The 10,707-nt window shown below is 35.7% G+C and overlaps 1 pseudogene; it reads right to left on the minus strand.

The window, feature by feature from the left end:
- Positions 1–9,085: 9,085 nt before the first annotated feature.
- LOC138326527 (uncharacterized) lies at positions 9,086–10,382 on the minus strand (annotated as a pseudogene).
- Between the last annotated feature and the right edge of the window lie 325 nt (positions 10,383–10,707).

Below are 10,707 nucleotides of genomic sequence, written 5' to 3' on the forward strand. Positions count from 1 at the left end.
GGGGCCAAAAGGGGTAAAATTTACTAAAATTTCAAAAATCTTCTTCTCCACTCACAGATGTTATGGAATTAAATTCTCTTCATAGATAGAAAGGTCCTAAGGTCCTTTACAAAAATTGTGAATTATATGACCCTGGGATCTCAGGTTTCCCCCTGGGGAGGGGGTTAAGTTTACTATAGTTTATATAGGGAAAACACATTTTTGAGTATTATTTGATCATTTGTAATAGGAAATGAGTCAAATATTGTCAGAATTATCAGTATGAGATGGCTATTGAATCCTATTAACCAGTTTTCCATGACTGGCCCCCAGGGGCCTTAGGGCGGGGTCGGGGTCAAATAGGCTATAACTTCAAAAATCTTCTTCTGAAATTCTGGAAATGGTAGAATCACATACTCTTCATAGATGGAAAGGTCTTGAGGTCCTTTACCAAAATTGTGAATTATATGACCCTGGAGTCTCACGTTTCCCCCTGGGGAGGGGGTCAAGTTTACTATAGTTTATATAGGGAAAACACATTTTTGAGTATTATTTGATCATTTGTAATAGGAAATGAGTCAAATATTGTCAGAATTATCAGTATGAGATGGCTTTTGAATCCTATTAACCAGTTTTCCATGACTGACCCCCAGGGGCCTTAGGGGCGGGGTCAAAAGGGGTCAAATAGGCTATAACTTCAAAAATCTTCTTCTGAAATTCTGGAAATGGTAGAATCACATACTCTTCATAGATGGAAAGGAGGTCCTTTACAAAAATTGTGAATTATATGACCCTGTGGTCTCACGTTTCCCCCTGGGGAGGGGGTCAAGTTTACTATAGTTTATATGGGGAAAACACATTTATGAGCATATTTTGCTCAATTTTCATAGAAAATGTGTCAAACTTGTTTAGAATTATTAGCCTGAGATAACATTTTAATATCATATATCTATATTGGTCCTGGTCAACCCCCTCGGGGCAGAGGGGCGGGGCCAAAAGGGGCAAATAGGCTCAAACTTTAAAAATCTTCTTCTTAAATACTGGAAATGGTAGAATCTAATACTCTTCATAGATGGACAGGTCTTAAGGTGTTTTATGAAAATTGTGAATTATATGACCCTTGGGTCTCATGTTTCCCCCTGGGGAGGGGGTTAAGTTTACAATAGTTTATATAGGGAAAACACATTTTTGAGCATTATTTAGTCATTAAAATAGGAAATTAGTCAATTGTTGTCAGAATTATCCCTATGTGATGGCCATTGAATCTTATCAACAAATTTTCCATGACTGATCCCCAGGGGCCTTAGGGATGGGGCCAAAACGGGTCAAATAGGCTAAAACTTTAAAAATCTTCTTCTGAAATACTGGAACTGGTAGAATCAAATACTCTGCATAGATGGAAAGGTCTTAAAGTCCTTTACAAAAATTGTGAATTATATGACCCTGGGGTCTCATGTTTCCCCCTGGGGAGGGGGTCAAGTTTACTTTAGTTTATATAGGAAAAACACATTTATGAACATTATTTGCCTATTTTTCATAGGAAATTAGTCAAACTGGGTTAGAATCATTAGCCTGAGATAGCATTTTAACATTATATCCATATTGTTCATGGCTGACCCCCAGGGGCCAGAGGGGCGGAGCCAAAAGGGGTCAAAATGATAATTTCAAAAATCTTTTTTTTTTGAATTCACAGATTTGATGGAACCAGATACTCTTGATAGATTGGAAGGTCTTAAGGCCCTTTACAAAAAATTGTGAATTTCATGGTCCTGGGATCTCAGATTTTCCCCTGGGGAGGGGGTCAAATTTACTATAGTTTATAAAGGAAAACACATTTAGGAACATTATTTGCTTAGTTTTCATAGGAAATTAGTCAATCTGGGTTAGAATTATTAGCCTGAGATAGCATTTTAACATCATATCCATATTGGTCTTGGCCGACCCCCAGAGGCCAGAGGGGTGGGGCCAAAAGGGGTCAAAATGGATAACATTTTAAAAATCTTTCTTCTGAATTCACATAATCTTCATAGATTAAAAAGTCTATTTATAAAATCACTGACTGACTTCAAGGGCCTGATGGGCCAATATATAGTGTTTATATGCATGTCTTTAATTTGTTTCATTCTGTATCTGAAATCAGGTGACCGTTAAGGCCCATGGGCCTCTTGTTAAAAGAGTATTCTTCAAGGTACTTCCAAGCCATAATAGTAAAAAATCAGAACATTTCACAAATTGTCACAATAAAGGGGTTATTGCTGATTCCAATCTTAACCAAAATGCAAAACCTGTTTTACTACTCCAGAAAAAAATCCAAATACATAAATGAAATAAATTAAATATATATGAAATGAAAAAATCGAATATCATAACCTTCTCTTGACTTTTGGTACATAGTGTACCGTACATGAATTTGACAAGGGATGTAGGTTAAGTAACTGATTGTTTTCAGGTTACATGTACTAAAGATAGACAGAGGTTTTCATGTGGGTAGATTTGACAGGCCTATCAATCGTCTAGACGACGTTACGTATAATTGTCTATGATAAACACTACCTCCTGATGAGTATATTATAATGCATTAGTACATCACGTGACACACTTGACACATACTGGATTCTGATTGGCTACACACATGGATACTATTTGCAATAGTGCCCGGGCAAGCGGGCACTATTGAAGTGGCGCGAAATTGAACGTGAATGTATTGTGACGTCACCATAACATGAAGTCATTAACGTTGCGGTTCGACCAAGACGTCAAGATGGCGGACAGGCCGTTGTGTGCGGGGATGGAAGCAAATGTTGCTTTTCTACAGAAGACAGTTCACTAATGTTCTACATTGTTCTACTTTTAATTTTCATGAAGCTGAATCCCGTTTTTATAGATTCCCATATTTATGCGGCAATTTATATGATGTACTTTTAATGTAACAACGTGGTGTGGAAATAAAGATAGCGTTGCGAGGTATCGCTTGCATTGACGTGCTTCTATTACGATGACGTGAAAAACGATCTCATGTCTGGATGATGTACTAAACCCATTATGGCCTGGTTGAGAGGGCACTATTACCTCATAGTATTGTCTCATGATGGGATAGTGCCCTCGCCTTCGGCTCGGGCACTATTCCATCCCTCGACAATACTATGAGGCAATAGTGCCCTCTCAACCAGGTCATGATAGGTTAATATGTCTCTGCTACATGCACGTTATCACAGATTACGTATCTGACCTACAATGATCAGTGTTACATCACTAAACTGACATGAAGGTTAAACAAAGACATATTAAACAAAAACAAGAAAAACAAACGTGGACCATTGACGTCATTAAAAATACAAAACTGATTATTATCGTAGTTGTAATCCCCGTTCGGTGGGAAATAGTTAATTTTTTAATCATACACGCGCTTCTAAAAGCGTGATGTAAGATACACTGTGAATATTTCAGGAAATATGAAGATTTTCCAATTTTTATTGGATACTCAATTACACATGGGTCCACTGTGACATTTTTTTAGGAAAGCCTCGGGATGCTTCGAATAAACACTAGTGCGTGATGTTAAATCCACTGTGACATCTTTCGGGAAGCCTCGGGGTGATTCCAATAAAACACTAGTGCGTGATGTTAAATCCACTGTGACATCTTTCGGGAAGCCTCGGGATGATTCCAATAAAACACTAGTGCGTGATGTTAAATCCACTGTGACATATTTCGGGAAGCCTCTGGTAGCTTCCCTTAAGCACTGAGTAACACGTGATGTCAGGTCCATGGGGACTAGTGACAATTTTTGATTGAATAGAAGCAGTCACCTAGATCCTGGACATCGTCAGGGAGAGGGACATAAATCTAATAAAATTGTAATGACTGCCAGGCTTGTGCCTCGCCATAGTTGATGAATCGATTAGATAAACATTTTAAAAACGACTGTATTGAATGTTTTTTAAATGTAACCATTTTTCGAGATTTTTATCGAAATGTATCATTGCCTGCAACAATTTGATTTATATCGATATTTCACACGTACATTTATGTTTAACAGTCAAAGTGTTTACAATTCATTTGGTGACATTTTTTAATTTATTAAAATTTGATTCTGCATGTTTTGTTAGAACTATTCACAATAAGAATATTGATTGTATTTAACCTAAGTAATCTAGCGGTAAACGTTCATCATTTGTAATGAAAACGCGCCTTATTTGTGTAGATGAGGCAGACGATGAAGATATTTATAGTGAAAGATCTCCTTGAGGGCACAAATAGGGCGTAGACAAATTTATCCCGACCATGTAATCCAGTGTGTGTGATTTACATGTCTGGGCAAGTATTCTAGTCCCGTTAGGATGGTAATGGAATTACGGCACAGGTACGTCTATATGGTATATGTATTTTATAAGCTATTCAAAAGTACCTAAAATAGCTAAAAATGTACAATCAATTATGAAAATGGCTATGTACGAAATCAGACAGTCTAGTATTTGTTTTGATTTGTATCGCCTGATGTATTGTCAGTAACGTTTTTCTATAATTTGAAGATTGTTTTTCCGTCCCCATTTCACTGGTAATTAATCTAGAAAACAATCCATTCCAGAACTTAACAATCGCCACTTCATGAAAATACAACGTACCAAGAATTTCACAACCTTTTCACTTCCGGCGTGTGACAGACTTCCGGTCTGTGACTATTGTCGAAACCATTGATATCGAGGCTTTTTATCAACTTCACACTTCAAGCTGTTTGATCGAGTGAGCAATAAAGTTACAGAATTAGCATGCGTTTCAGGCAATATCGATCAAAAACGGGACGTTCCGCCCCTCTTTGCATATTGTATTGAGAATTTGAATCACGGGAGTAATCTAATCTTTTTACTTCAAACGACACTGCTTAAAAACTATTTTTTGGTGTATGAAGTATTACAAATTACATCATTATCCAATGCTAATCTCAAAGATGCGTGACGAATGCAAACTATGATTGTTCGGGTATCGATTTAAGTATTTTTTGTTGTTTAAGAGCACAAAATGGATAAAAAAACATGCACTATTTTACTTCAACCATGATATTCACAACTGTTACGCAATTCTTTGACCAGGGGTAGTCAATGTAGATTTGTTGTTGACAGATCCGCCAAAGAATGTAGAAACAACACGAAATATGAGTCTTTCTAAACGCATGTGCATTAGTTGTGTGTGCGGGTCTAATGCTCTGGTTTTATAAATGTGACGAGAATACAGAATATATCTGTTGCGGTGAAGTTTCCGTCACATAGAGAACTTTTAAGTGGTGGAGTATTGGCTCAGGCTCTGCGTCCATGGCGAGCACGCAGGCATTGGGTTGTGTTGTACTGTATACCACGGGTAATTAGCGAAACAGTAATTAGTGTCCGACTAATCATGATAAAATAGATATTCTTATATTACAATAAGACGTAATTACACTCAGAAAGGACAAGGTTACGTGAAGTATAATTAAGGTTGGTAATGTTGCGGAAAAAACAACAATTATAAGCAACTCTCTAGGGCTGTGTCGACGTAATCCATACCGTAATACGTATAGGAATGATTAACTTACTGATCCTTATGTATTTACTACCTACGGGGCTACTTCCACTGGAAGGGAAGGGCGCGCAAGTAGGCCATTCGGGATTAACGGGAAATTACGTTACATCATTATCTTAGAGAAATCAGGAAAGAAAAAAAAACATGTAGTCGTCTATGCAATATCGCTCTACATGTATAAATGCTAGCACAGCAGATAGTCTTGGTTTTGTTTTTGTATTGTCTAGCAATTGCGCATTAGACAAATTTAACTAAATGTAAGGATTGGCTGAATTTGCATATCCACAGTATAGTTGTGATAGCATTATTCGTACTGGAAATGCTGACAATTCAATATGTGGTTACATTAGGTACTTTCGGTACATGACACGAGAACTAATGACGTGGGTTTACGATTTCCGAGAGCAAATCTTTAAGAGGTACACAATCAGCCAGGCTGGTAATTAAAAGTGTATTAACACACCGACAAAGAGAGTTTGTAATGGGACTACATCCTTATACCACACACCGTCGTATTACTGCTCAAAATCAGCGTTAAAATATTAATCCGCCTTTGACATAGAGTGAGATGTGAATGTGATTATGAGTCGGTCGATAAAGGACTTTCTGTAATGACACTTTAGATATCCATGGTAATAAGAGTGTGTTAAATCGTCAAGGTCAGATGTTAAAACAATGACGATCTTGGTACTTAATGTCGTCCATATTTCTTACGGTATGGCTTTGGATGTACTCTCTGCCTTTAGTGAAAGCTAATTTTCCTGCTCAAAAGCGTTTTAATAAACTGGAAAAGCAAGTTTGACTATTTTCTTCCCGAAAGTGGTATTGTCCTTTATAACAAGGCTTTTTACTTGATAAAGAGTATTATCATTAAAATGGAAAGAGTCTATGTTTCACATAAATTCAAGATTCGCATAAATGATTCGTGATTTGTTTGAACAAGGTGCATGATAAAAGAGAGCAATATTAAAAGTGAATGTCTTAAATCAACTTTATTTTATGCACGCTCTTAATCAGTGGATAACCAATCAGTTAGATAACTATCTTGAGTGTACCATTCAAATTTGTGGCGTTTTTTTTCAAGATTTTCCCAACCTTTTATACATTTAGGTTTTTAATTGATTGATTCACTGTCATTTAAAAAATGCTAATTTTTCGACAATATATGCCTTTAAGTTGTTTGTCAGCATAAAACCTAGCAGATTTCACATGTGTGCTACTCACAGGGGAGTAGAGTAAAACAAATGGTATAACCAATCAGTTGCATATCAACACAACTCATTCACATTAAGTAAGTCAATTTATCAGGACTGCCATCGGCTGAGCATTTACATCAAGTAGACAGAAACATCTTGTATGTTCAAAATGTATTTTGATGAACTCTCATGGATGTTTTTGTTTATCATTTGTGTACGAGTTGCGCTTTCGGCTTTCTGTAGACCGGGGTCATTCCATGTGTTGATAATACACGTGTAACAAAACATCTCATTGATAGTCATCCATAATAAATTTTCTTCTTAATTAAGATAAATCTGAGAAGGAACTTTTTTCTGGACTGTCTGCATGAAATTTGAATGGAGATGTCAAAACATTCGCACGAATGAAAACAAGATGGCTCTGACTTCTTTAACTATTTTTTTATATAGATAGATATGAACATAAGTGTCTGCACCGATATACAATAATTCTTAAATATGTACCTAGACCAAATATATATCGCATTATCAATGAAATTACAACCTCGGTTATATGACCGATAAAAATATCCTGGTCTGGGTAAAAAATAAAGGTCGTGACCTCTGTATATATACATAATGTCCTGATACTCATTCGGATGAGGAATTGTGACGGGTGAGATACTGTGTCGCAATGACAGTGGGTTAAGTATGCTCCCACTTAACGTCCTAGTTGTACCAGGGTAAGAAACTGTGTCGGGTGAGAGATCGTATCGTTGAAATTTCTCTGTCTATCACCAAAAGGGATTGTCTTTATACATTTTCAATTATAACCTTGTTATTACGACCTTTTTAGGTCATCTGACCCGAAAGGTCAGGATGACCTATTGTCATCATGCACCGTCCGTCGTCGTGCGCCGCGCCGTCCGCCGTGCGCCGTGCGTAAACTTTTCATTCAAACGACTTCTTCTCAATAACCGAAAGGCCCAGGGTACTGATATTTGGCCTGTAGCATGCTGGGATGAAGGGCTACCAAGTTTGTTCAAATAAATGACCTTGACCTTCATTCAAGGTTACAAAGGTCTAATAGGCTAAAAATCCTTTAACGGCTTTGTGCAGTCAAAAATGATAATTTCAGTTTATGCTGGAAATGGCCTTATTAGACCGTGTAGAAACCTCTCCGTGCCGCGCGCGACCGGAAGAACCTGTAAACCGCCCATATCGAGGTCAAATTTTCACACCGATGATTGATCATGGTGACCGCCTTATATCCCTACGGCCCAATAGTCCGAAGGCCCGTCAGTCCGAAGGCCCATTAGTCCTAAGGCCCGTTAGTCCGAAGGCCCAATAGTCCGAAGGCCCGATAGTCCGAAAACAGATAATATAATTGGGATTTGTATGCGAACAGTACTTGAAATGAAACAAACGTTTATTACAGTTTTCGATGCAAAAGATTTGTTGTAAACTTGCTAAGGTATACTTACATGTATGTGACTATAAAATTGATACGGAAAATGATATGAAACAACGAAATGTAGCGTATTTTCAAAAAGAGCATTATCTTGAAATACATAAACGTATCTGATATTAAAGAGTATTATTTTTTATATGTACAATGCAATTCTGTTTAATATTTCCCCCAAAAAATATCATTATGCGGACCATTTCCATCATTATGGGTAGAATATATTGTACAATATAACGACGTTTACAGGTATAATAAAAGTCATTTTTCGGTAAGATTTGATTGTAAGATAATCCATAGAATGTATGCTTGTGAGATATCCTATAAAATGTAAGATGCTATTTTTATTTTTTATTTTTTTTATTATTTTTTTTTTTTATTTTGATGTAATTTTGACCTGGCATTGCTCCATGAAGAAATGACAACTTGCTGTCCATAGAAATTGTCAGATCAGCAATGCCGAAAAATGTTTTCGTAAAAATATGTAAATTATAACAACTCTATAACTTGCAATATTTACTAATTTTCGGAGTAACGGGCCTTCGGACTATTGGGCCTTCGGACTAACGGACCTTCGGACTATTGGGCCTTCGGACTAACGGGCCTTCGGACTATTGGGCCGTAGGGATATAAGGGTGTCACCATTTATCATTACAAACATTGTGTTTGTGTTGTGTGTTGCTAACCGAATAAAACGAGACACATTTATTACAATACCGTAAAACGTTTCAACATGTGGTAGAAAGAATTTACTTTTGATATTACATAATTATAAAATATCAAATAATTGAGATATAAATACAAACTATTTTTTCAGACCGTGCGGTCGCTTTCAATTTTTAATCGATATACGAGTAGATACCGATATTATAGATATATAATTAGCCATGCCTTTGGTTTGAAATTCGAAATTCTTTATTTCCGTAAGTATACAACTTATTGGAATATTAACATAAAATATACATATATACAATCAACAAGGGTAAACATTAAATTATCATAGACAAATTGAAATGCACATATGTGATTAAGTGATTCTGCTGTTGTTTGCCTCAATTATGTACTTGCCTAATAAATTAAGATCTTTTATGTTATGTGTATTTAGCAATTCAATAACTTTGTAAACAGATGGCTTTACCCAAAAATAGTTTTTAATGTATTTTCTCCGAATATCTGAAAATTTTGGACAAATAAATAAAAAATGATATTCATCTTCTATTTCGAAGAGTTCACAGTTTCTACATAATCTATTATTCCTTTCAACATTTCTATATCTACCTGTCTCGATTGCAAGATTATGAGCTGAAAGACGGAGTTTGGATACAGAAATTCTACGTTGTTTTGAAAGAGACTTCGTTAAATAAAATTGTAATGTTACGTCATCTACTAGATATCTAAAGAGATCACATTTACTGGAAGTGCTTATTGTTGCCAACAACAGTTGTTTTGTCTGATCATCAATTCGTTGTTTAATTAACGGAAGTAAAATGATATCATCAGGAGACTGCCTTAACCATATATAACCTAACCCAAGTCAGATAGTTTCTGTTTAATAAACACTAAAAAATTATGTTTTGGGTGTACTTTTTCAGTTTCCTTAAAAAGAACTGATATATTTCCTTCAAAATACAGTTATTACTATTCAATAGTTTAAACCAATACTTGAAGGCTTTGAAGATTTGTTGATTTACCAAGGGAAAACGACCAAGTTCATAATAAACCATTGCATTACAAGTTGATTTTTTTACACATAAAATATTTTTACAAAATTCTATATGAACCTTTTCAACTTCATCAGCTTTAAATCCCGCCCATGTTTCACAAGCATAATGAAGGATGCTAACAATATATGTATCAAATAGATGTAATAAAGTTTTAATATTGAAATTTACTTGATTGCACTTTGCCCGCAAGGCAAAAACGGCCTTGCGAGCTTGACTAGCTACGTGTTTAATAGTGGTTTTGAACTTGTTATTAAATCGTAGTAAAACGCCTAAATAACAAAATTCATCAACAACTGAAATACCTTTTCCTTCATATGTCCATGATTCCGATTCCTTAATATTCCCACCATTTCGAAAAACTACAATTTTGGTCTTTTCAGTGTTAACAGTTAGCTTCCATTTTTTAGTGTAATCACATAAAACAATTAAGCAAACTTTGTAAACCTTCGACAGATTCAGAGAAAAGAACCAAATCATCGGCATATACAAGTAAAAATAGACTGAGATCACCGAATTCGTATGTACTTGCACCATTTTCAATAAAACTATTTTCAAAATCATTTATAAACATGGAAAAGAGTAGAGGGGATAAGATTTCCCCTTGCATCAATCCAATATGACTAGTAAAAAAATCAGAACATTTCCCATTCACAAAAACACATGATTTTACAAATGAATACAGACCCTTAATAACTTTCAAGAATTTCCCTCTGATGCCCAGTTTGATTAACTTATACCATAAACTTACTCTATCAACAAAGTCGAATGCTTTCCGAAAATCAACAAAACAGCAATATAATCTTTTTTT

This window comes from Argopecten irradians, chromosome 6 (assembly GCF_041381155.1).
Source record: "Argopecten irradians isolate NY chromosome 6, Ai_NY, whole genome shotgun sequence".
Classification (NCBI taxonomy): domain Eukaryota; kingdom Metazoa; phylum Mollusca; class Bivalvia; order Pectinida; family Pectinidae; genus Argopecten; species Argopecten irradians.